At 40.8% G+C, this 24,708-nt stretch overlaps 1 long non-coding RNA gene across 1 annotated transcript; it reads right to left on the bottom strand.

The window, feature by feature from the left end:
• Positions 1–3,683: 3,683 nt before the first annotated feature.
• Positions 3,684–23,983, bottom strand: LOC122697685. The gene is made up of 3 exons (XR_006342149.1): positions 23,837–23,983; positions 10,674–10,717; positions 3,684–3,782 (listed from the first exon to the last, which is right to left on the bottom strand). It is a non-coding gene; the product is annotated as an uncharacterized LOC122697685 (long non-coding RNA).
• Positions 23,984–24,708: the final 725 nt, after the last annotated feature.

The raw sequence follows: 24,708 nt of genomic DNA, 5'->3' as shown, positions 1-24,708 counted from the left end.
TTATGAAGTTGCCTGGAACGTGGCAAAAGGTGGTGGAACAAAACAGCAAAAATATTGTTCAATAAAGTTCTTGGTGAAAATGAAAAGTACCTTTTAGTTTTACTTAGAAACTGAAGGCCCTTTTTGGTCAACCCAATATTCTCTTAGGGAAGACACTCTTTACCATGAGTACAATGTTGGTAGAAATATGGACATTAAAGGCTGATCTAATGATGTTTCAGACGGAAATAAGGAACTTAGAAACTGGAGGAAAGGCAATCCTTGTTATAAAGTAGCAAAGAACTTGACTGATTTATGTTCTAGAGTTTTGTGTAAGATAGAAATCGTGAGTGATGAAACTGGATATTTAGCTAAGGAACTTTCTAAGCCAAGATGAAGACGTATCTTTCTCTTACTGCTTAGAGTTAAATGCAAGAGAAGAGAGGTGAGTTGAAGGAGTTGTTAACCAAAAAGGAACCAGAGCTTAAAAACTTGGAAAATTCTCAGCTCATTCATTTTGCAAAAAAATGAGGAAGGCATTCTGAAGAGAACACTAAAGGTGTTCTTGTTCATTTGATAAGATTAGTGAGGGTGTAAACCACAAATTTAATGAGCCGTTTCAGTAGAAACCCGGAATAAAGATGGGATTATACCATCAGAAACACAGCCAGCTGGGACTGCATGAAACAGAGGAAGCAAGAGTGACAGAAGACTGTCAGATGTCTGGGATTCTGCAGGACGGGGCAGGGGCTTCCCTGGAAGTCCAGTGGTTAAGACTTGGTTCTTCCAATGCCAGGGCGCGGGTTTGATCCCTGGCGAAGGAAGTAACATTCCACATACCACACGATGTGGCCAAAATATATATATACACACATAAATATTTATATACATATATATATGTATATATACAGGACCAGACAATAGGGCTATCCAGTTGTAAACATAAATTATCCTTCAAGAAAAGGGAAGAATGGTGCCAAAGATGACTCAGAGATCATCAGGATTAGCACCAGAGGCCCAGGGAGCATGCCCTGTTCCTTTTTGTCTTCAAAGGGTGGGGCCGTGTCTTGGTATGAGCAGGCCAGAGTCTCGGGGACAGGGCCACCCCCAAAGGCCATGGGGATGACACTGATGAGCCTACTGCCTCAGCAGGCCTGGAAGGATGAGCATGGAGCCAGAGAAGATTGCTCTTGACATCTACTGTCTAATGGAGTTTAGCCTTGTTAGCTTTTGGACTGGCTTGGGACCCAGCGCCCCTTTCTTCTTTCTGATGTTCTCCTTCTGAAGTGGGAACATCTATCCTATGCCTATCTCACCATTGTATTTGGGGGGCAAACAGTTTGGTTTCACAGGACAGAGGAGCCTGGTGGGCTACAGTCCATGGGGTCACAAAGAGTTGGACATGACTGAGCAAGGCGCGCGCACACACACACACACACGCACGCACACACACACACACACGCACGCACACACATACACACACACATGCACACGGTTCATAACTGGAGGAAATTTGTCTCAGGATGAATCACATCTCAAGTTTCACTCATAACTGATTTAGATAATATTTAGATGAGCCTTTGAACTTTCAACTTTAAAGTTGAGTCTGGCAGGAATTAAGACTTTGGGGCTGTTGGGATGGGGTGGGTGTATTTTGCCTATGAGAACGATGTAAGTGCTGGCAGGCCAGAGGGTGAAGTAGGCTGAACTGTATCTCCTCCAATATCAAGTTACTATGTTGAAGCCCTCATTCCCAGGGTGAGTGGATCTGGAGACAGAGAATATAAGGAGGGAATAAAGGCTAAATGAGCTCATAAGGATGGGATCTCAATCTGACGGGACTGGTGTCCTTATAAGCAGAGGAGGAAACACCAACTGTCTCTCTTTCCCAAACCCTTTCTTCCTGCAAATCCCCCTGTTTCTGGGCCACAGAGGGAAGGCCATGTGGGCACCACTCAAGAAGCTGTTGGCAAGTGAGGAAGGAGAGATCTCACAAGGAACCTAACTGGCTGACACCCTCATCTGGGAACGCCGGCCTGCAAATCTGTGAGAGAATAGGTGTCTGTGGTTTAAGCCGCCTAGTCTGTGGAATTTTGTCACGGCAGCCTGGGCTCAGACTCTCCTCCCCTCCTTTTGATCTCTCTGGCTCACTTCTTAGCCTGCAACCCACAGCTCAGTCTCCACCCCTCATGCAGAGCCACATCACAGCCCAGGCGTGACCTGAGTTATCTGTTTGAATATCCTCATGATCCAAGCAGAGTGGAAACGAGGAGAAGAGTTACAATTCACTGGATGACAGTAGTCGAGAGCAGTTCTGTTACCTGCCTGTCCAGAGATAATTTTAATTTTAGTATATGTCATTAAACTTCAGGAGAGTCACCGGGTGTAGCTTATTTCAGTTAGCCTGTGGAATTTTCTGAAAACCACATGTGTAAGGTTTACGGCTTTCTGTTGCACCAGGTTTTTTAAACCAAAGTTAGCTGCGACAAATCAACTTTATTCACACCATTGCTGTTACTATTTGAAGTCACAGCTAGGTGGTACAGCTAGCATACCTGCACAGGAAAGTGAAAAAGGCACATCTTTTATAACATGGTGATAGATGAATTTTTGGAGCTCAAGTTTAATTCTCTAACTTTAATATTTTTTTAAACAGTGGTGCTACAGTCTTCTTGTTGTTGTAGTTGTTTAGTCTCTAAGCCATGTCTGACTCTTTGCAACCTCATGGACGGTTGCTGGTCAGGCTCCTCTGTCCATGGAACTCTCCAGGCAAGAATACTGGAATGGGTTGCCATTTCCTTCTCCAGGAGATCTTCCTGACCCAGGGATCAAACCCAAGTCTCCTGCACTGCAGAAGGATTCTTTCCTGCTGAACCATCAGGGAAAACCACAGTCATTTTATTATTTAGCACAAATATTAAAAAGGTTAGACATGAATGAGTCAAAGTTAGCCTACGACCTCTTTATCAAACCTTAGTGTTCTTACATATCACCTGAAAGGTTAGTTAAAAGACAGATTCTGACCTGGCGGGTCTTGGATAGAGCCCCAGATCCTGCATTTCTGAGTTTCTATTTCTGCTGCTGCTGCCGATCTAGCAAAGGTTCCGTTTACTGTGTATTAGACTGAATGTTGAGGTGTATGTTCTTTTTTTTCCATGAATAAAATATCACGTGAGCTTGAGTTGGTCTTCTTTTTGGCAGCATATCACACGTCCCCTCTAAGAATGGTTCAAACCTTCTACTTGGAAGAGCTACATTATAGGGATTGTAAAGTGCTTTGCGCTTCAAATGCTTGACATGAACATGAGCTTAATACTGACTGATTGGTTAAGTTCCAGAAAGCAGATTTTCAGAGATATGTAATGAATGTCTCCCCAATGATATATAATGACACATTCCTATTAGGGGCTCTCGAATAATGTGCATTTAGAGACAAGACAGAGTTAATGGCGTGAGAGCCACTGAGAAAGCATGGCTAATCTGAGACCAGCAATACAGCTCTTTTGCAAATTGTCCTTCACCAGAGGTAAGAAATTGGTTTCGGAAACGGTCAGGAAGTTTGTTTCATAAATTTATGACTGGGTGCCTCCTGGAGTGAAGGAGAGGCATTGAAAAGTTTGGCAACAGCTGGTAAAGCCAGAGTCCTTATTTGCAAGATTTGGTAAGCACTTGGGTGTGCTATTGTTTATTTCACTGTGACTTACGACAAGCAAATTCCTATTGCTGATTACGACCATGGCTGATTATGGCCTTCTTGGGACCTTCCTCCATCAGACAGTAGGGACTGCCAGAACCAGGCTTGCCTGTGGGCGAAGCAAGGAAATTACCAGAGGTCAAGGGAAGGCTAAAATTCTTCCATGAAGCAATCTTCTGTACCTTTTCAGAATATGTGTGCCTGTACATACACATATACATGTATGCATGTGTAGAAGGTAAGAGGTTATAATTCATAAAGTAAAATTAAAATTCAAGAGCATTTTTGACATTAAAAAATGTGCTTTACCTTCCCACTCCTACTGAACAAGATTCCTCAGAAGTATACAAGATAAATCAACTTCACAGATGTTGAGTGTTGGAAATACTACTGTGCCACATTTGTTGTCAGCGGCTTAAGTTGGATAAAGGTAGTGCAGGTATTTTTGTATGTTTTGCTTGGTATTCTCTGCTTTTGTTTTCTTTTGTAAATTAGACTTGACCCTGGAATTTTGTCAATATGACTTTTAGTCTTACTGTGTAAATATAAATGATTGTGGCTGATTCTGATGGAATTCTATACTTACGACCGAAACTAACTTTGAGGCAGCCAAGGCAAGAATGAAAAAGGAAAACAGAAGATAGATATTTTCATTTCACACATAATTTGTGTCATTGACAACACTTTTGCTTCATCCAAATCATAAGAGATATACAGCATTCTTTTTGTGTATTGGTACAAAAGATACAGGTGTTTATGGCAGCTGCCAGCAGTGAATACAGCTAAAAGTTTTGCAGGTAGTTGACTTGGAGAAGTATTTTCAGGCTCAGCTCACTTCAACTCTTAGCTCAAATAATCCCAAATTTCTGGGTTTCTTGCCATTATCAATGAATAGAAACTTTCAGCATTGCTAAAAGTTGTCATGTTACATGGAAAACATTTTGGATAAGATTGAGTTTTGAAGAAGTTTCATGTTGTATTACATAGGGAATGCCTGTTCCTGCCTACATCTAAGCAAACTTTTCAACTGTTCATCAGGAACTCATTTAGTCTCCTCTATGTCCAGATTTCATTTTACCATAAAAATACTCTTTTTGACACATCATAAAAATGTTCTTTAAAAGATAACACCCCTTTAAAGGGTTTCTTTCAGAAGATTCCCTCTCTAAGATTTGGAATGAAAGGATGAGGTCAATTACTGCTGTGTTCTATAAGTCCAGTGGTCACTAAGCACGAATTTCCAGTGGCTCCTGGCATATCTGTACATACCAACAGGTTATCCATACCATCATTGCTTATAATATCGTTCAAATGCAGAATGAAATCCAGCAAGTATTTTCTGTTTAACTGGTGTAACATAGATCAAGCCATGTTTCCTGAGACTGAAAGGTTAGCATGAATCTGAGGGCAGATGTCTCTAAAATTACTGCAAATGCAAAATAAAGGGATGCTGGACTGATGAAAGGCACATGCCAGCAAAAAGCCATAGTTAGGGGAGACCTACCCTTGCTGCTATGCCTCTAAAGTTAATTAGAAGGATACTGATAAACTATACGTCACAATACTCACATGTAACTCAAAGGATATTAAAATGAAACAAAGCAAAAGATGTTTCTTTGTTGAGTCATCCTCAACAAAACCTAGTCAACTGACTATCAACAGTCTTTTCACCATTTGATAAAATGAATAGACCAGTGATAAATACCTTTAGTAGGAGCATTGCAGTCTTACATGATGAAAGCAATAAATGACATAGGCCTTTCTGCAGTCAATAAAACAAGTAAAATCAAGAATCACACTATATACGTGGATCACATTCCTTTGATGGATATCTCTCCAAACTCAAGGTGTTGCTGATGAAGTCATACTTGCAACTTCTGTCTTCTGAATTTCCAAAGAGATTATCATATTGTCTAAAATGCATGCACTCTTAGGTGACTGACAGAAATGCATTTTAAATTTACACGTGTTTAAGGATTTTCCTGATAGTTCCCGTGGTTCAGACTTTGCCTTCCATTGCAGGGGGTGCAGGTTCAATCCTTGTTTTGTGAGCTAAGATCTCTCATGCCTTGCTGCCCAAAGACCAAAACATAAAACAGAAGCAATATTGGAACATATTCAACAAAGAGTTTAAAAATTGTCCACATCAAAAAAGTCTTTAAAAATTCATTTGCATGTGTTTAATTGTGTATATATAAGTATGCAACTAAAATATCCTTTCGGCTTTCTGCATTTATGTTAGGCTAGATCAATACACCTGTTAGGTACTGGTTGACTTGGATTCAGTTTGCTTTGTTCTCCATCTCACTTGCTCCTAAGACCTGGTGGTAACATAAATGTTCCTGATATATTGTGTAAATATATGCTGATTCCAGTGGGATCCTATATCTACTACAGAAACCAACTTTGGGGCAGCCAAGGGAAGGATCAAAAAGGAAAACAGGAGAAAGATATTTTCATTTCACACATAATTTGTGCCATTGACAATACTTTTGTTTCACCCAAATCATAAAATAAATTAAAAATTAGGTTCCATTTCTGCCTCTTATCATGTCAACACTCTAAGGTAAAATGTTAAGCATTTTGAGCAAGACTCTAAAGTTTGTTAGCTAGTAAAGGTATTGAAAGAGGGGCTAATTTGATTTGAATTCCAATAGTGGTGAACTTTCCAGAACTTTCTGGTCTTGGTAATTCTACAAGAAGATAAGGTAGCATGCCTAACTTTTAAGTTGTATCAATGTCAGTTGAACTTGAGATTGATAGTCAGGAAGAGAAATGGTGGTGTGGTTTTAAGTTTACCCAAACATAATTTATGTCTTTATTCATGTACGTGTTTATCCAATATTCACCCCACCCCTACCAGAAGCCACACGCTCTGCCAGATATGCAAACACGAATGAACTTGTCCTCTAGGAACCAATAATTTTAAATTTAAGAGATAAAGAAAAATACCCAAATTGTATCCAAGAAGAAAAACAAAGAGGTCACATAAAAAGAAATGAAATCCAGCAAACTACTATATAAGGAAGGGATAAACAACAAGGTGCTATTGATACAGTATTGACTATTGACTGTAGTCAATATCCTGTAGTAAACCACAGTGGAAAAGAATATGAAAAAGAATATATATATAAAAGTAACTGAATCACTTTGCTGTACAGTAGAAGCTAACACAGGGCTTCCCAGGTGGCTCAGTGGTAAAGAATCAGTCTGCAATGCAGGAGACTCAGGAGACACGGGTTCCATCCCTGGGTCAGGAAGATCCCCTGGAGGAGGGCATGGCAACCCACTCCAGTATTCTCGCCTGGAGAATCCCATGGGCGGAGCAGCCTGGTGGGCTACCGTCCATGGGGTCACAGAGAGCTGGACACGACTGAAGTGACTGAGCATGCACGCAGAGGCTAACAGAACCTTGTAAATCAACTCTACTTCAGTAAAATAAATTTACAAAAAAGAAATTAAGTCCCAGTAACCTCAGAATATTTCTTCAAACCCCTAAATGCCGAAGACAATGGAGCAACTTACAGGATTGTGACCAAACTACACTCGGTATGTCGTCACTCTGGTGGGGATCAGAAAATATGCTCCCCCACTTTCTTTGAGAGGAAAAAAAATGCTTCAACTCATACCGTAGGCAACCAAGCACTGAATAACATTGGAACTTGAATTGTGTAAGGAGCAGATTAGCAAGGAATAGTGAAACTAGTGATTTAAGAGCTGAATGCAGCTGTCAGAAAAGAGAAAGAAAAGATACATAACAGAAAAATAATTATTTTTTCCACAAATAATTTGGCAGATCACTCAAATAATGTAGACGCTGTTCTACACAGATTAGAGCAGTAAATTAAACAGACAAAAATCAAATAAAAGTGTGAGCTCTTTCTTCTTAGAGTTTATATTCTAGCAGAAGAATGAGAAAATGAGCAAGATAAAATAAGTGAAAGGCATAATACAAAATAACACCATAGCAACAATTTAGGCACATTACCTGAGATTTTATTAACCCTAATTGGAATATAGATAGAAAAGGATAGATTGGTAGATAGAAAAAAGAAGTGAGCAAGAAGGATAAGTTCTGTATTTTTATGAGACAAGAAAAAATTTTGTTTACTTTCAGGTACTTACACACATGTGAACACACCAAAGGACAGAAAAATTATTTCTTAGATAAAATAGAGGTCAAAGTAAACAGCACTAAATGGGACAAAAGAACAATTTATATTAATAAATAATAATAAAAGTCAGAGTATCCCAAGGCAACCTTTTTCTTCATCTGACTTGGTTTTTGCTCTTGCATCCTTGACTCAGAGAAGGGCCCTACAGCCTCAAAGTCAAAGGCTAAAACCTGGGCATCATTCTTCCCTCTCCTCTCACCCCACACTCCCAATTCATCACTCTCCAAGTTCTGTTTTTCCACCTTCTAAACACATCTCAACCATCTGCTTCCTTCCACGCTCACCACTGCTTTGCTCACGGAGGGGACCACCATTTCTCATCTGACTTTCTACCTCAAGCAGTCTCCAAACTGGTTCCTTTGCCTCTTGTCTTGTTTCCATCAAGTCTGTTCTTCCTGGGGAGATCAAAGTCGTCTTCCAAAGTCATCTTTCTCAACAGGGACATCAAAGTAATCATTCAAAAGTTTTTAAAGTAAAACAATCATTTCAAAAAATGACGATGTCATGCTTAAACATAAAACCCCATTGACATTCCATTGCCCAGACTCCAGAACATCACCCTTTATGGTTTGCTTCTTGATCACCTCTCCAAGCTGTTGTCACTCACCCTCTAGCAGATCTGGGTGAGCTCCCATTCTGAGTGTTCCACTAGAACCTGGAACTTGCCCTGTCAGATCACCTTTCTCATTAGAATAGCCTGCTGGTTTATCTGCAAGCCAAACTAGATTATATTAATAAACCCCAAGAAGCGGTGGACCTTGCCCCGAGGCCAAAGCTCAGCCATGAAGGGTTTTTATTATTAAATAAGAAAAAAGGAAGTAAGAGGGACTTCCCTGATGGCCCAGTGGCTAAGACTTTGAGCTCTCAACGCCGGAGGCCCAGGTTCGATCTTTGTTTGGGGTAACTAGATCCCACATGCTGCAGCTAAAAGAATCCATGTGTCACAACTTAGAGCTGGCGCAGCCAAATACATAAATAAATGCTTAAAAAAAAGAAGACGAAGCAAGAATTTAATCTAAGAATCTTGCAAAGAGAATAATAAAATATGCAAAAGTAGATTAACAGAAGGACTCAGCCATGATTAAAAAAAAATCAGAAAGATGATATTTCTTTGGAAAGGAACATGCAGCACATAAAATGTACACATCTTTGTAAAACACAACCAAGGGGAAAGGCATACACACAACCGAAGTATTTGATATGAGAAAAGATAACAGATATCAAAAACATCTAAGATTTAGAACATCTTTTAAAATGACAAATTTCCTAGATAAACATGTTGACCAAAATAGTCTTAATAATTAAGAAATCTGATAACTCTAATACTATGGAAAAAATGTGAAAAGTTCTCAAAAAATCATGTTTATAAAATGGATATTAAGCTGGACAGCTTTACAGATTTTCACATTTTTCACAGTGCAGATCATTTCTGCACTTAAATTAAAAAACTATCACATTCATCTTATGATGATGAAATGACTGTGCTGAAAAGCTGAATAAATAACTCAAAATTCCTGAAGTGAATACCAACTTCATCTTTGAATACAACTACAGAAATCTTTAAAATGTTAAAAATTACAATCTAAATATAACAGCACCTTAGATGCCCACCCACTGCACCCAAGCCAAATTTATTCTGAATTCAAGAATGACTTAATGAGAGAAATAGGTTAGCATATTACATAAATGTATCTAATGAGGAAAAAAATAGTAAAGCTCAGAAAACCATTTCAAAATCATTCTGGACAAATATTCCCATAAAACAAAAGCACAAGCGTGAGTTATTCAAATTGCTAATGAATATTTGATAGCTAAACAGCAAAGATTTTTCTTATTAAAATCAGCATTAGTACTATGAGGCTGAGCATAGAAATGCTCTGAGCATCAGTTTTGCCTTATGATTGACCAAGATCTGCTGGTGTGTTTTTCTTTGATTTTGAATTTTGAAGCCTGATTAGATAAATACCTGCTTCAGCTGGATTTCTGGCATCCTGAGATCTGGCCCGACCAGAAAATTATTTGATTATGTAAATGATCGTCACATCTAGTCAGAGATGATTCACAGTTAACATTGGGCTAACTCCTATGAGATTCTCATTTGTATGACAAAATGAGCAAATGTCAACCTTTTTTACGGTTTAGTCTAACATAAGAATTGAGAGGAAATGTTTGTTAAATAACTTTAGGGAGGACATCATATCTGTGGAGATAAGCAGAAATTCATGAGTGAACCAGACATTGTTAGCAGGTGTGTGCTAAGGTGTGCTAAAATATCTGCCTATACTATAAAGTATACTACTTTATAGTAAATAAAGTATCTGCCTACTAATACTGGAGAGATAAGCGACACAAGTTCAGTCACTGGGTTGGGAAGATTCCCTGGAGGAGGAAATGGCAATCCACTTCAGTATTCTGGCCTCAAGAAGCCCACGGATAGAGGAGCCTGGTGGGCTAAAGTTCATGCGGTTGCAAAGAGTCAGACACGACTGACGTGACTTAGCACACACGTACATGTGCTAAGGAGGGGATCTGTGCCTAAATTTCTCTCACCCGGGTGCTTAGAAACTAGTGTTTTCCTGCACTCCCCTAAAAAGTTGGTGTGAATTGAAACTGCTTGTCATCGGAACTCAAAATAGGCACCCCTACGTCAAAGAGAGAGTAACAAGGCACGGAGTCCCTCTCCTGGGACACAGTCCCAGGGTGCATGCGGCTGTGACCAGGGAGAGCATCCACCCTCCCCAGGATGCCACAAGGGTGGAGAGGAAACTGCGGATTTTCTCCGCATGAGCTCCATCCTTCACCAAGTGATGCTGGCTGTGGTTTACCTGAGTCTGTGACATGATGATATCCATTCTGCACCAGTGGAGGTCTATAAAAACAATAGATAACAGCATAAGAACAATGGAATTAGACTACAAATTGCTAGTAGTCTTCATAGGATTGTTTGCATTGCTAGTACTCACCTCATGGAATAAAATCATCTTTAAGAACCGTATTGAATTTTTAGTTATTTAACTTTGCGTCAGCTGGGGATATTTCAGGAAAGTATGATGCTTGGGAATTTTTCATCTCTTGTGAGGATGAGTTAACAGCAGAATGTCAACATTACTGCCTTAAATTTCCACAGGGAGGTAACTCTCAAAACTTGTGGCCAACAATAATGTTGATGATTTAAAATGACACAGTGAAGACTAAGAGAGAAGAAGGTAAGAGAAAAATGAGGAGCTAAGCCTCAGTTGATGTTGCTAACATACCTTTAGAAAATGTATTCACAAGAATACTGTAAGAAGATAGTCCTTCATATCTCTGAGTTTTCAAAGGTAAAAATTTTACTCTAAAACTTGTCAAAATGTTTGCTGTGGACTGGTAATCCTTTTCAGGAATTGAAAACGAAGGATTATTCAGATTTGTACAATCTATGAATCCTAGATACAAAATCCACTCTTAGTATGTATATCACTAAGAAATATTTTCCTAAATTCCATTTACTGTCAGCAAAAGTTCACTGAATTTTTTAAATATGCTATTTCTATATCTTGTATCTCAGTCACTGAGACATGTAGAACCCACCGGAAGTCCTTTTAAATTTGACAACATGGTGGATTCCTAGCGAATTAGTTATGTTTCTCTTTTATGTGCTGAATAAGAGATTTGAGGACACAGATAACGAATCTGATGAATGGAAAATCAGTAAAGGTAATTATTATCCTTGATGGGCAAACACGATGAAGGCTATAATTGACTTCGAAATCATGGGCACACACTCTCTTATTCATACCCCTCAGCTGTGTTTGGAAAACTAATTCTACACAGTGTATTTTAACAGAATTACCTACCCAAGAAGAAAGACGACAAGACTCTTCCTATTCTTTAATCAAAGATGAACTTCATGGTGATAAGAGATTTTGGAATGGGCTTCCTATATTTTAAAAAAGTAGGAATGTAACTATTATGTATAAAAAGGCTGCTTGAACCAAGTAAAGTGTCAGTGCTGCAGGTTACAAATAACCAATAACCACACCCACCCGCCCAGTGGGATGTACTAGCCACCAAGTGCTTGTTTGGTGTTCTAATTCTGGGAAAGTAGTTTGTTCGTTGGAGCCTACTCAAGAAATAATCAAACTGGTAAAACTTGAGTGCAAACACTTCTTACATGATTCCTGTTATAAAAAACACTCCTATCACTACACTCCAGAAAAGACTGTAGCAATTTCTTTATAGGCAATAGAAGCTGAGATGCAGAGAGAAAAATCAGAGATTGATTATTCTGTTATCTTGAAAATTGATTACATTCCATTTTCCCATTTTTAGGTTCAAAGCTCTAGGACAAATTTTTGTCAGATGACTTACTTGAATGTAAAGCCTACTAGAAATATAGTAAAAGTGAAAGTGAAAATTTCAAGTATGATTCTGAAAGTATTTCAAAAGCTGTTACTCTAGCCGTGTACACAGCCTAAGTTGGTGCCATTGATTTAGTGAAACTAAGTCACCATCAATCAAATCTCCAAGGCTAGGAGTTAGAGAAAAGGAAACTGACTTTGCTACTGTCAGAGACGAAGGAAAGTTTGGTGGTGCCTATAAGCAGTGACTATTCTTGTATAACTAGCCAGAAAATTTCTCTCCTCTGCCAATTTTGCTGAAAGCGAGCATTTATTTATTATCATCAATGTGCAGTGTGATGCCCACAGGACTAATTTAATGTCTAGCAGGGCTGCGGAATTATCAGCCTTTAAATCATAGTGTCAAATTTTAAATTGACTACTAAAAATGTTAGTGATAAAATTATAATGATAATTTTAAATAAAATCTCAGATTAACTTTGTTTTCCTGCAATTTGTTTGATGTTGATGATATGGCTTGGGTAAATAGCAATTTTTAACATTTGGTTTTCTACAGTCGTCCAAATTGTGTATTCAGTATCCCTCTATTTAATATGGCTCAGTAAATACTAGCTAATGCCTTAGATCATTAAATAGAAATGAGATATGATTCCTGAAGTAGTGGAGGTAACATTATTTGTGTTATCGTTCGGTCGTGTGCGACCCTGCGACCCAGGCTCCTCTGTCTTGGGATTCTCCAGGCAAGAATACTGGAGTGGGAAGTCATTCCCTTCTCCAGCGGATCTTCCTGACAAGGATTGAACCTGGGTCTCCTGCATTGCAGGCAAGTTCTTTACCATCTAAGCCACTGGGAAAGCCCAGCATTATTAACAAATGGCATAAATAAAATGGCAGAAAACCTATGCACCAACTGAAATATTCTCAGAGTCATTGTGTGAGTTCACTGTTGTTGTTCAGTCACTAATTCATGTCTGACTCTTTGCAATCTCATGGTCTGCAGCAGGCCAGGTTTCGCTGTTCTTCACTATCTCTTGGAGTTTGTTCAAACTCAAGAGTTGGAGTTCATTAGCAACTCAAAAATTTTAGCAGCTTAGAGTTTTAAAATAAGATTTAAATAATTAGAAAGATAGTTTGCCAAGAGAACGCACTGGTCATAGAAAATACCCTCTTCCAACAACACAAGAGAAGACTCTACACATGGACATCACCAGATAGTCAACACTGAAATCAGATTGATTATATTCTTTGCAGCCGAAGACGGAGAAGCTCTATACAGTCAGCAAAAACAAGACCGGGAGCTGACTGTGGCTCAGATCACGAACTCCTTATTGCCAAATTCAGACCTAAATTGAAGAAAGTAGGGAAAAACACTAGACCATTCAGGTTTGACCTAAATCAAATCCCTTATGACTATACAGTGGAAGTGAGAAATAGATTTAAGGGACTAGATCTGATAGACAGAGTGCCTGATGAACTATGGACGGAGGTTCATGACATTGTACAGGAGACAGGGATCAAGACCATCCCCATGGAAAAGAAATGCAAAAAGGCAAAACGGTTGCCTGAGGAAGCCTTACAAATAGCTGTGAAAAGAAGAGAAGTGAAAAGCAAAGGAGAAAAGGAAAGATATTCCCATTTGAATGCAGAGTTCCAAAGAATAGCAAGGAGAGATAAGAAAGCCTTCCTCAGCAATCAATGCAAAGAAATAGAGGAAAACAACAGAATGGGAAAGACTAGAGATCTCTTCAAGAAACTTAGAGGTACCAAGGGAACATTTCATGCAAAGATGGGTTCGATAAAGGACAGAAATGGTATGGACCTAACAGAAGTAGAAGATATTAAGAAGAGGTGGCAAGAATACACAGAAGAGCTATACAAAAAAGCTCCTTACGACCCAGATAATCATGATGGTGTGATCACTCACCTAGAGCCAGACATCCTGAAATGTGAAGTCAAGTGGGCCTTAGAAAGCATCACTACGAACAAAGCTAGTGGAGGTGATAGAATTCTAGTTGAGCTATTTCAAATCCTGAAAGATGATGCTGTGAAAGTGCTGCACTCAATATGTCAGCAAATTTGAAAAACTCAACAGTGGCCACAGGATTGGAAAAGATCAGTTTTCATTCCAATCCCAAAGAAAGGTAATGCCAAAGAATGCTCAAACTACCACACAATTGCACTCATCTCACATGCTAGTAAAGTAATGCTCAAAATTCTCCAAGCCAGGCTTCAGCAATACATGAACCGTGAACTTCCAGATGTTCAAGCTGGTTTTAGAAAAGGCAGAGGAACCAGAGATCAAATTGTCAACATCCTCTGGATCATCAAAAAAGCAAGAGAGTTCCAGAAAAACATCTATTTCTGCTATATTGACTATGCCAAAGCCTTTGACTGTGTGGATCACAATAAACTGTGGAAAATTCTGAAGGAGATGGGAATACCAGACCACCTGACCTGCCTCTTGAGAAACCTGTATGCAGGTCAGGAAGCCACAGTTAGAACTGGACATGGACCAACAGACTGGTTCCATATAGGAAAAGGAGTACATCAAGGCTGTATATTGTCACCCTGCTTATTTAACTTATATGCAGAGTACATCATGAGAAACGCTGGGCTGGAAGAAGCAAAAGCTGGAATCAAGATTGCTGTGAGAAATAACAATAACCTCAGAAATGCAGATGACACCACTCTTATGGCAGAAAGTGAAGAGGAAATAAAAAGCCTCTTGATGAAAGTGAAAGAGGAGCGTGAAAAAGTTGGCTTAAAGCTCAACATTCAGAAAACTAAGATCACAGCATCTGGTCCCATCACTTCATGGGAAATAGATGGGGAGACAGTGGAAACAATGTCAGACTTTAATTTTTTGGGCTCCAAAATCACTACAGATGGTGATTGCAGCCATGAAATTAAAAGACACTTACTCCTTGGAAGGAAAGTTACGACCAACCTAGACAGCGTATTAAAAAGCAGAGACATTACTTTGCCAACAAAAGTCCGTCTAGTCAAGGCTATGGTTTTTCCAGTGGTCATGTATGGATATGAGAGTCGGACTGTGAAGAAGGCTGAGCACTAAAGAATTGATACTTTTGAACTGTGGTGTTGGAGAAGACTCTTGAGAGTCCCTTGGACTGCAAGGAGATCCAACCAGTCCATCCTAGAGGAAATCAGTCCTGGGTGTTCTTTGGAAGGACTGATGCTGAAGTTGAAACTCCAATACTTTGGCCACCTCATGTGAAGAGTTGACTCATTTGAAAAGACCCTGATGCTGGGAGGGATTGGGGGCAGGAGGAGAAGGGGATGACAGAGAATGAGATGGCTGGATGGCATCAACTTGATGGACATGAGTTTGAGTAAACTCCGGGAGTTGGTGATGGACAGGGAGGCCTGGCATGCTGCGGTTCATGGGGTCGCAAAGAGTCGGACACGACTGAGTGACTGAATTGAACTGAAATTTAACTACTGAGACCAACTAGCATTGTGAAGAGTAAATGTTTCTTTTTTAAAAAATGCATTTATTTTGCAACATCAGTCTTAATTGCATCATGCAGAATATTTCATGGAGGCTGCATGGATTCTCCAGTTGTGGCTCTCAGAGCCCACGCTCAGTTGCTCTGCTGGATGTGGGATCTTAGTTCCCTGACCAGGGATCGAACCCACATCCCTCACTTTGCAAGACAGATTCTTAACCACTGGACCACTAGGGTAGCCCTGAGTAAATGTTTCTTAATTAAATTTGTCGGCTTAAGAAAGTTCTGGTCACAATTCCAATGGAACTTATTTTGACATTTAAAATATCAAAAGACTAGCTAGACATTAAGTGGGTAAATTGGCTAAGAATTTTTTTAAAAAATTAAAGTGATGGGAAGAAATTGCTCTCACATATAAACTATATTACAAAGTAATATTAAGTAGGATAGTATGATTTTAATGGAAAAAAATAGATCTGAAACAAAATAAACTGTTGGAAATATATTTCAAATCTATGGAAAAGGGATGATATTTGTGGTAAATACCATAGAAAGATTAGCTGTTTGGGGAGAAATAATTAAGAGCCTCCTCTCTCTCATATACCATTGATTGAATCAGACCTTACAATAATGCCTGGCACATAGTAAGTTCCATAAGTATTTATCAAAAACAAAACAAAACAAAACAAAAAACAAAGAATAAGCTATCAAGAAAAGAACCAGAACAACAACTCATGGATGCTCCGTTGTGTCCAACTCTTTGTGACCCCATGGACTGTGGCCCCCCAGGCTACTCTGCCAGTGGAATTTTCCAGGCAAGAATACTGGATCGGGTTGCCCCAGGGGATCTTCCTAACCTAGAGATTGAACCCACATCTCTTGCATCTCCTGCATTGGCAGGTGGATTCTTTACTTCTACACCACCTAAGATAAAGAATCAAACACTTAGAAATAAGGAAAATATAAATTAAATTGGAAATTTCTATACAAAAATGTAAACATTAATATATTTGGTGACATGTTGTCCAACAGCAGAAACAAAATACAAAAGAAACAATAAGCTGGGTAAAACATTTCCTAGAAAATGTGTAAACAAATATATTAAAAGTTCTTAAAAATCAGTAAGAAAACCAGTAACATCTGTTGCTAAATAAGTACATGAGCAGACACATTACAAAAGAAATACGAAATTCTGACTTATAAAGATATTAATTCAAAGTAATAAAAAATTTAAAAATTGATAAAGATTTCCAATCATCTCAACATGTTAGAATACTTTTAAAACACATTTTATGAAAGTTAAAATGCTCCTGGTTAAAAAGGCCTCATAATTAAAATCAAGGGCTTCCCCAATGGTAAAGAATCTGCCTACAATGCAAGGAGACACAGGAGATGCAGCTTTGATCCCCGGGTCTGGAAGATCCCTTAGAGGAGGAAATGGCAAATGACTCCAGTATTCTTGCCTGAAAAATTCCATGGTGACAGGAGCCTGGTGGGCTACAGTCCAAAGGGTCGCAAAGAGGTGGACAGGACTGAACACACACAGCAAGGCAATTCAAATCAACATGCTGTTTGTTTTCCCAGCCCTCTTCCAAGTCCCACTCTTTGAAGGCAAGTACTTAACTCTTTATTTCTTCTCATATTTATGTTCATATCTCTGAGCAATAAGCTTAAATTGCTTTCCCTGTTTTTATTTTTATACCTCAGTTATTGATCTCTGCTGTGACAAATATAATTTCAGCCCTCTTACAATACGCTTTCTTCTCCTCTCCTACCCTTGCAATTATATCACTTTTAAAGTTAAATCATTACATCGTTATGACCATGTAAGTATCATTCCCTGCAAAACCAGGGAATGTTTTATGATTATATGTCTTTTACAGTCGTTTGCCCCCTGATCCCCTGGAATTTCTGATTGCTTTTATTTTTTTATAGCACTAATTGCCTTTATCACATAGCCAAGGATTTTTTTTTTTTTTTTTTTAACTCTTTGTCCTTTCAAAGCAGGCTAGCAAATCCTCACCTGGACTTAAACTACCCTCCTAGTATCCTAGGATTTTCTCCTCCAATCTGGGCTGGTTGCTCTGCAAAGATTTGTTTAAAAGATTGTGTAGAAAAAAAGGGTGTGGTGAGACACTCATATAGTGCTGGTGGAGGGTAAATGGTTACAACCACTCTTGAGAGCAAGTTGTCAATATGTGTCAAGAGCTATAAACAAAGACTTTGACCCCATGTTTTACTTCTAGAAATTTCTCCTAATGAAGCAACCAGAGACATCATACAGAGTTATGCTCTAGGATTCTACTCAGTGATATTTATATGAAATATTGGGGGTGATTTAATTGTCCATTTACTCATGAATTGTTACTAGATTGTGGAGTACTCAGTATTTCTTGAAATTTATTGGTAGAACAGTTTTTGAAATCTACTTTTGGGAAACACCTCAAAGAGAGAAGTGGCTATCTTCACGCATCGAAAACTGAGGATGTAATAAATGGAAACGTAAAAAGAAAACCACATGATTGTCAACCAGCTGGGCCATGTTTCACATATCATCTTCATAAGACCTAGATAGAGCAAGCAAAGTCTGCCCTCAAAACGATTTGGAAATCAAAAGACACAGCATACACGCCGCAAAGTTCCAAGTGTTGAATTACTACAGCTCAGCTACTCACAGGGATAACCCTCTGCGGCATGAGTGCCCCACGTGGGTCCCAGGGGCTTTTTTTATAATGTAATGATGGTGGTGAGGCGTCCAAGCAATGAGGAAGACAGCTGAGAATGAATGGGTATGAGGAGCTTGGTAGGTATGTGAAACTGACAAGGAAGGGGAGAGGTATTAACGGAGAAAGGCTGAAAGTTCACAAGGAGCTGCAAACAATGGCCCCAGATCTAAGGTTCTGGGGAAAGGGTGTGTGGGGAGTGAGGCACCTTGAGAATGACGAGGGAAATTATGTCATCAGGGGAAATCCAGAGGTTTCGGCTGGGATGAGGGAGAGGAGTGTGTATTTGAGGCAACATTTCCAAATTTCTGAAGGTTTCTTGGCTCTCAGAACAAGGCAGAGGGAGGATCAGAGAGGAGGATGTCCTACAGGTTCCTCCGCACGGAATGAAGGGCAGAGACACCAGAAATCTTTTCCTTAATGATCCTGAGGATGAGAAATTCTGGGAGTTGAGGGGGAAAGACACAGGGCTTCCACAGAACCAGGAGGGTGTAACTGACAGCCCCAGGATTACAAAGGAAATTTTGGAATGAACTGTGGAAATGCCTCCACAAACTTTTGTTTCAACTCGCTCAGGTCCACCTGTTTGCTTATCAGGATTTTAAGCATGACTTCATGCACAAATATTTGGGGGAAAGCCCTATGATTTAGTCATTTGAATGAATGCTTTGCAAGAAAATGAAGTGGTGAGGAGGATGGATTTAGAATTATGTGTTTGTTAAAGCAAAAAGCACAGTTGAGAGAGGGTTCAAGATGCACCCAGTAAAGATGGAAGATCCAACATTGGCTCAAGAGAGCTGGGACAGCTGGGTGCTGGCGTGGGAATGTTCCAGGGCAATGTGAAATCTGGGCTGAGTTCTGAGTCAGGGTGGAGCAAGGTATGGATCTGGCTTTCTGGCAGAAAGAATCTTACCCCACTGTTGAGGGAAACATCTGGCAGAAATGGCTATCATTTTGGACTAAACCGAGGGGGCAAGAGTTAAATAGTGAAGGAAGGTAAAACAGGGAACAAAAAGGATTCACCCTTTAGAAGTAGACACACAGAAGTTCCAACTATCCACCTGAGACAGTTTTGGTTCCCCACCCCCAAAGTGTTTATGTTTAACCTGGGCATAATTCAAAGTGGGTGGGGTTGAGGGAGGTGAGCATGTTTACAGATGTTTTCTTATTTCTCTTTGGGTAATTGTAAAGAGTCAGTGTGCACAAGTATCTTTAGAGTAACCATATTCCTGTGCAGGAGACAGTCCTACAACCTTAGAATCATTAGCACTTTTAATGTTTTGTTGGCCCACCTTTTGAGAAATGGTTCCTGTAGATATTAGTGAATGCACTTGAGTCTTCTGACAACCAAGATTCAGAGCAGCTCACACCCTCTTGGACCAGCTGTGACCTCATTCCAGAATCCCCAGCTACTGCACTTGACTTTCTGAATTGGACTTACCAAATAGACGTTTTGGTCAATCTACAGAACTGAGTTTGTCCAGCGTTCCAAAGAAATCATATTCTGCATCATTTATCTACAAACACATCTATCAAAATCAGTGGAAGCAATTTCCTTGTGGGATTAACACAAAAGAAATCTGTTACAAAGGATGTATATTTGCAAATTACTGAAGGAGAACAAAAATACACCCAAGTTCTGTTGGTTACCTCTGCCCTCACCAAGGCTGTGGGCATTCACCTCTTGGACATTGTCCAGCCCACCACTCTGGGTTTGTACACAGACTTCTGTCTTCCTAATACTGGACTTCCATCATCAGCATTCTCACGGAAAAAAAAATATCTTTCACCGCCATAAATCAACTTGACTGTTACTGATGCTTGGGCTGAAGTTACACAAACACCAGGAGATCTTGGAAGAGAGGGTTAAATGGATTACTCTTTATGCTTCTCACATTTCTCTGCTGTGTGTTCCTTTTCCGAACCATTTCTTAGTCTCAGCGTAATCATTTTCTCTATGCTTTCCAGGTCTTTGTTTAAAAAAAAATGTGTTTCTTTGAAATTGTCTTTGTAAACTGAACTTTGCATATGAAACTCTGTTGCCTTGATTTCTAAAGTGAGTGAAAGGAGATGGGATCGTGGCAGTTTAACTCTCCTTAATCTCAGGTGTGAGACTGAACTTTTTCTTTGCAACTCACTGAAACATTTGGTATTATTTTCTTTTAAGAGACAAAATGCCATTTAACAATAGTTCTTATATAACTATTTCACCGGTAACGTCCAAGAATTTCTATTGAGTAAAGAATAAACAGGTACTTGCCTGGTGGTCCAGTGGCTGAGACTCTGAGCTCCTAAAAAGCACGAGGCCCCCAGGTTCAATTCCTGGTCAGGGAGCTTGATCACATGAGGCAACTAAGACCATCACAGCCAAACAAAGAAACAAAAAAAAGATTAAAGAGCAATTTCTAAAGCAACATTGAGCTATATGCAAGCTCTGATAATGGTATGAATAGTCTCATTTTTCTGGTGTCTCAGTTTCTGCTCATCAAAGGTCCAATGAGTCTAGTGAGAAAACCCAGGTACCTGAAGCATGTGATTAGGAGCAGGCTATCATGATAAGGAGTGAGAGACCAACCTGAGCATTAATCCATCCCCCCAAGAGCTGTATAAACTTGAAAAAGCTTCTTAGCCTCCCTGAGTGTCAGTGTGTGTAGTGAGAGATGAGATGCGGACAAGTAGAAGCCAAGTAATGGTCCTGAAGGATAACTACTTTTCTAAAGATGAAGGAAGAGTATATAAGAGGAGATATAATTCGAGGGTCTTGTTTAAATTCAGTGAGCGGGTTGGAGGGAGGGTGGGTAAAGAGAGGATGTTCCAGATATCAGGCGTGGCAATGTCCTCAGATGCGGATGAGGAGAGTGGGGAGGGAAGACGACTTGGGAGTAGGAGGAGATGAAGACAGTAAGAGGTGACTAAGGCAGCCTTCTCTGCCCACGTGTTTCATAGTCTGAATAATGGCCTCTTTTTGGGGAGAATCTGATATCATAGGGCCCTTGATTTCCTAACTGGGAATTTCCTTTGTGAACCACACTCTCAACTTTGCTCCATCGCGATCTCGTTTGTCTGAAGAGACAAGTCTGGCACCCAGGGAACAAGGAGAGAAGACAGGGCTGTACCTCTTAGCCCTGTCACGAAGGTGATGGGGATGTCGAGTCAGTGATGAGCATGGGCTGGACTACTGCAGCAGCTCCAAAGAGGACAGAGCTTTGGAGGAAGCCTCCTGGATGCCGGCAGTGATGGGAGGTCTGCCTGGGCTGTAGGAAGCTTTGGACCAGACCTTGTCCAATGCCAGACAAGGTGCCTGAGCTGATGTGTAATAATTTCTGAATGTGTTATCTGAATGAAAGTAAGAATCTACATGTTAAAGGCTGAATTGTGTCCCCTCCAAATTCACATGCTGAAGCCCTACCTCTCCCCATTCGTCAGAATGGGATGGTATTTATTATGCTTTTTTCTCAACTCTAAACTTTTTATTTTATACTGAGGTATATAGCCGATTAACTATGTTGTGGTAGTTTCAGGTGAATAGCGAAGGATCTCAGCCACACACATCCATTTATCCATGCTCCCCTAAACCCTCCCCAATCCAGGCTGCCACATGACACTGAGTAGACTTCCATGGGCTATGCACTGGGTCCTTGTTGATTATCCATTTTGAATATAGCAGTGTGTATATGAACACACTTCCCAAACTCCCTAACTATCCCTTCCCCCTGGCAACCATAAGTTTGTTCTCTAAGTCTGTGAGTCTCTGTTTTGTAATTAACTTCATTTGTATCATTTCTTTTTAGATTCCACATAAAACGGGCGTTACACGGTATTACTTCTTCTCTGAGACTGAAGCTGTATTTAGAGATAAGGCTTTAAAGAGGTAACTAAAGTACGACAGGATTGTTAGGGTCCTAACCCACCTGATGCAAAGAGACGACTCATTGGAAGAGACCCTGATGCTGGGCGGGATTGAGGGCAGGAGGAGAAGAGGGCAGCAGAGGAGGAGATGGTTGGATGGCATCACTGACTCAATGGACGTGAGTTTGAGCAAACTCAGGGAGACCGCGGAGGACAGGGAAACCTGGCGTGCTGCAGCCCATGGGGTCGCAAAGAGTCGGACACGACTGAGTGGCTGAACAACAACAAAGTCTTAGCCCAGTGACGCATGTCCTGATAAGAGAGGGGACCAGGACGCACAGAGACATCAGGCCTGAGCCCGCAGAGTGATGGCCTGCAGGACGCGGTGAGAAGGCCGCCATCCACAGACCAAGGACAGCAGTCTCTCCTTCAACCACCCTGCAGACGTCTTGGCCTCGGGGTCTCGACTCCAGGACTGCCAGACCACCCATTCCCGTCTTTAACCCAGCCCTCTGCAGCACTTGGTTATGGCAGCCTTGGTAAAATAATACGCCACCCTCCTTATTGAATATCCCTCCAAGTGACTATTATGCCCTGGTTATATTTGCTGTCTGTCCCCATGGTAGCAACTAATTATGTTTAAACATTCTAAATGACTAAGCTAGGTGAGAGTTGAAGAAATGAAGAAATGAAGTTGAAGAAATAGGTCATAGGTGAATGGGGAACAGAAACAAAAGTCTATATGAAAAATGCAACTGAGATGGATATAAACCTGAGGGAACCCTTTCCACCCCTTCCCACCCCTTCCCAGTGACTCGGAAACTGGTCACTGCTTGACAGAAGATTTTCCTAGAAAACTGACTAGTAACAAAAGGGAAGCAGATATCAGACACATCATTTGAGCTCACATTTTCACCTTTGGGACAGGGGGAGATGAGGAGGAGGTGGTGGAATCTGGACCTCGGTTAGGGACGCAAGCAGACTAGAGTCAGGGACAATTCATCATGTGACCGCCTCCTGCCTTTTCATATTGATACGCGCAAAATAATTCAGAACAAATGTCAAGGGCAAAAAGGGAGCTAGTAATTGTTGAGCTGCGCTCTTAGGGGCCTGGGTACCAAAGATAGATTTGAAAGAAAAAGTGAAAGACAGGGAGCTTGCGGAGATGGCAGAAGAGGCAGAGGAGAGTTGTAGAGAATTAAGTCCTGGGCTGGTGTTGGTCCAGTTATTATCATAGGCCCCTGAATTGCTCTCGTTTATTTAATGGGGATCCTGGCATGAAAGACACCCACTGAGACGCTGGGAAACTGCTACGACCTCCTCGTCGGGCAAAAGGCAGGCAGTCCCATTGCTGCGGTAGCAGCTCCGCTGACCTGCAGGGCAAAGCCACAGAAAGTGGTGCTCCTGGGAAGCAATGAGACAGTCCAAAATGTTGATTTCATTTCAACCCAAATCCTAATTTGTTGTGTTTCTCCCCCAGTTGGAATTTAAGGATATGCGTTCAGGGCCTGTATGGTTCATGACTGTATTGCCAGCATCCAGAACACGGCCTGGTCCATAAGAGACGCTGTATAAATATTTCCAGGATATACTAAAGTCATCGGCTCACCTGCTCTTGGCCAGGCGCTGTGTGGGGGGCTTTGCAATCTTCGTCTCACTGACTTCCATCATAACTAAGGAGCTTTTCCCCGGGTCCTTGTGGAAACTGAGCCTCAGAGAGGCTAACTGTCGAAGAAAATAGCCCGTGTGTGTCAGATCTGGGATTCCACTCCGGCTTTCTCCCATCCAAGTACTAACCAGGCCCAACTCTGCTCAACTTCCGAGATCAGACGAGATCGGGCGTGTTCAGGGTGGGATGGCCATAGCCTCCACCCAGGCTTTATATTTTCACTCTCGTATTATCTCTTTACCTTGGGATTAGGGAATAATTCTGGTTCATTGGTGGGAGGACTGGGTTCTGACTACTCAAAACTTTTGGAAGTTGTTCTTCTGGTGCTGGTCTGTATATCCTTAAAGACCCATGATGTAAACTGTATAAGCTACTAGTCAATTTCCTTCCAGATGAAAATGTTTAGTGATATGCCAAGATGCCATGCAACCTTCAGAAACTTCCATCCTGGACTTCCCTGGTGGTACAGTGGATAAGAATCCACCTGCCAATGCAGGGGACCTGGGTTAGATCCTTGATCTGGGAAGATTCCGCATGCCTCAGAGAAACTAAGCCCATGCATTAGGACTACCAAGCCTGTGTGCTGCAACCCCTGAAGCTGGGAAGCCTAGAGCCTGTGTTCCTCAAGAGAAACCAATGCAGTGAGAAGCCCATGATTCACAACGAAGAGAAGCCCCTGCTCACCACAAGAGAAGTAAGTAAGTAAGCAAGTAAGTGTTGGTCGTTCAGGCGTGCCCAACTCTTTGTGACCCCACGGACTGCAGCCCACCAGGCTCCTCTGTCCATGAGATTCTCCAGGCGAGGATACTGGA

This window comes from Cervus elaphus, chromosome 7, assembly GCF_910594005.1.
Source record: "Cervus elaphus chromosome 7, mCerEla1.1, whole genome shotgun sequence".
NCBI classification, from domain to species: domain Eukaryota; kingdom Metazoa; phylum Chordata; class Mammalia; order Artiodactyla; family Cervidae; genus Cervus; species Cervus elaphus.
The sequence above is the reverse complement of the archived record's forward strand: the minus strand, read 5'-3'. Positions and strand labels throughout refer to the sequence as shown.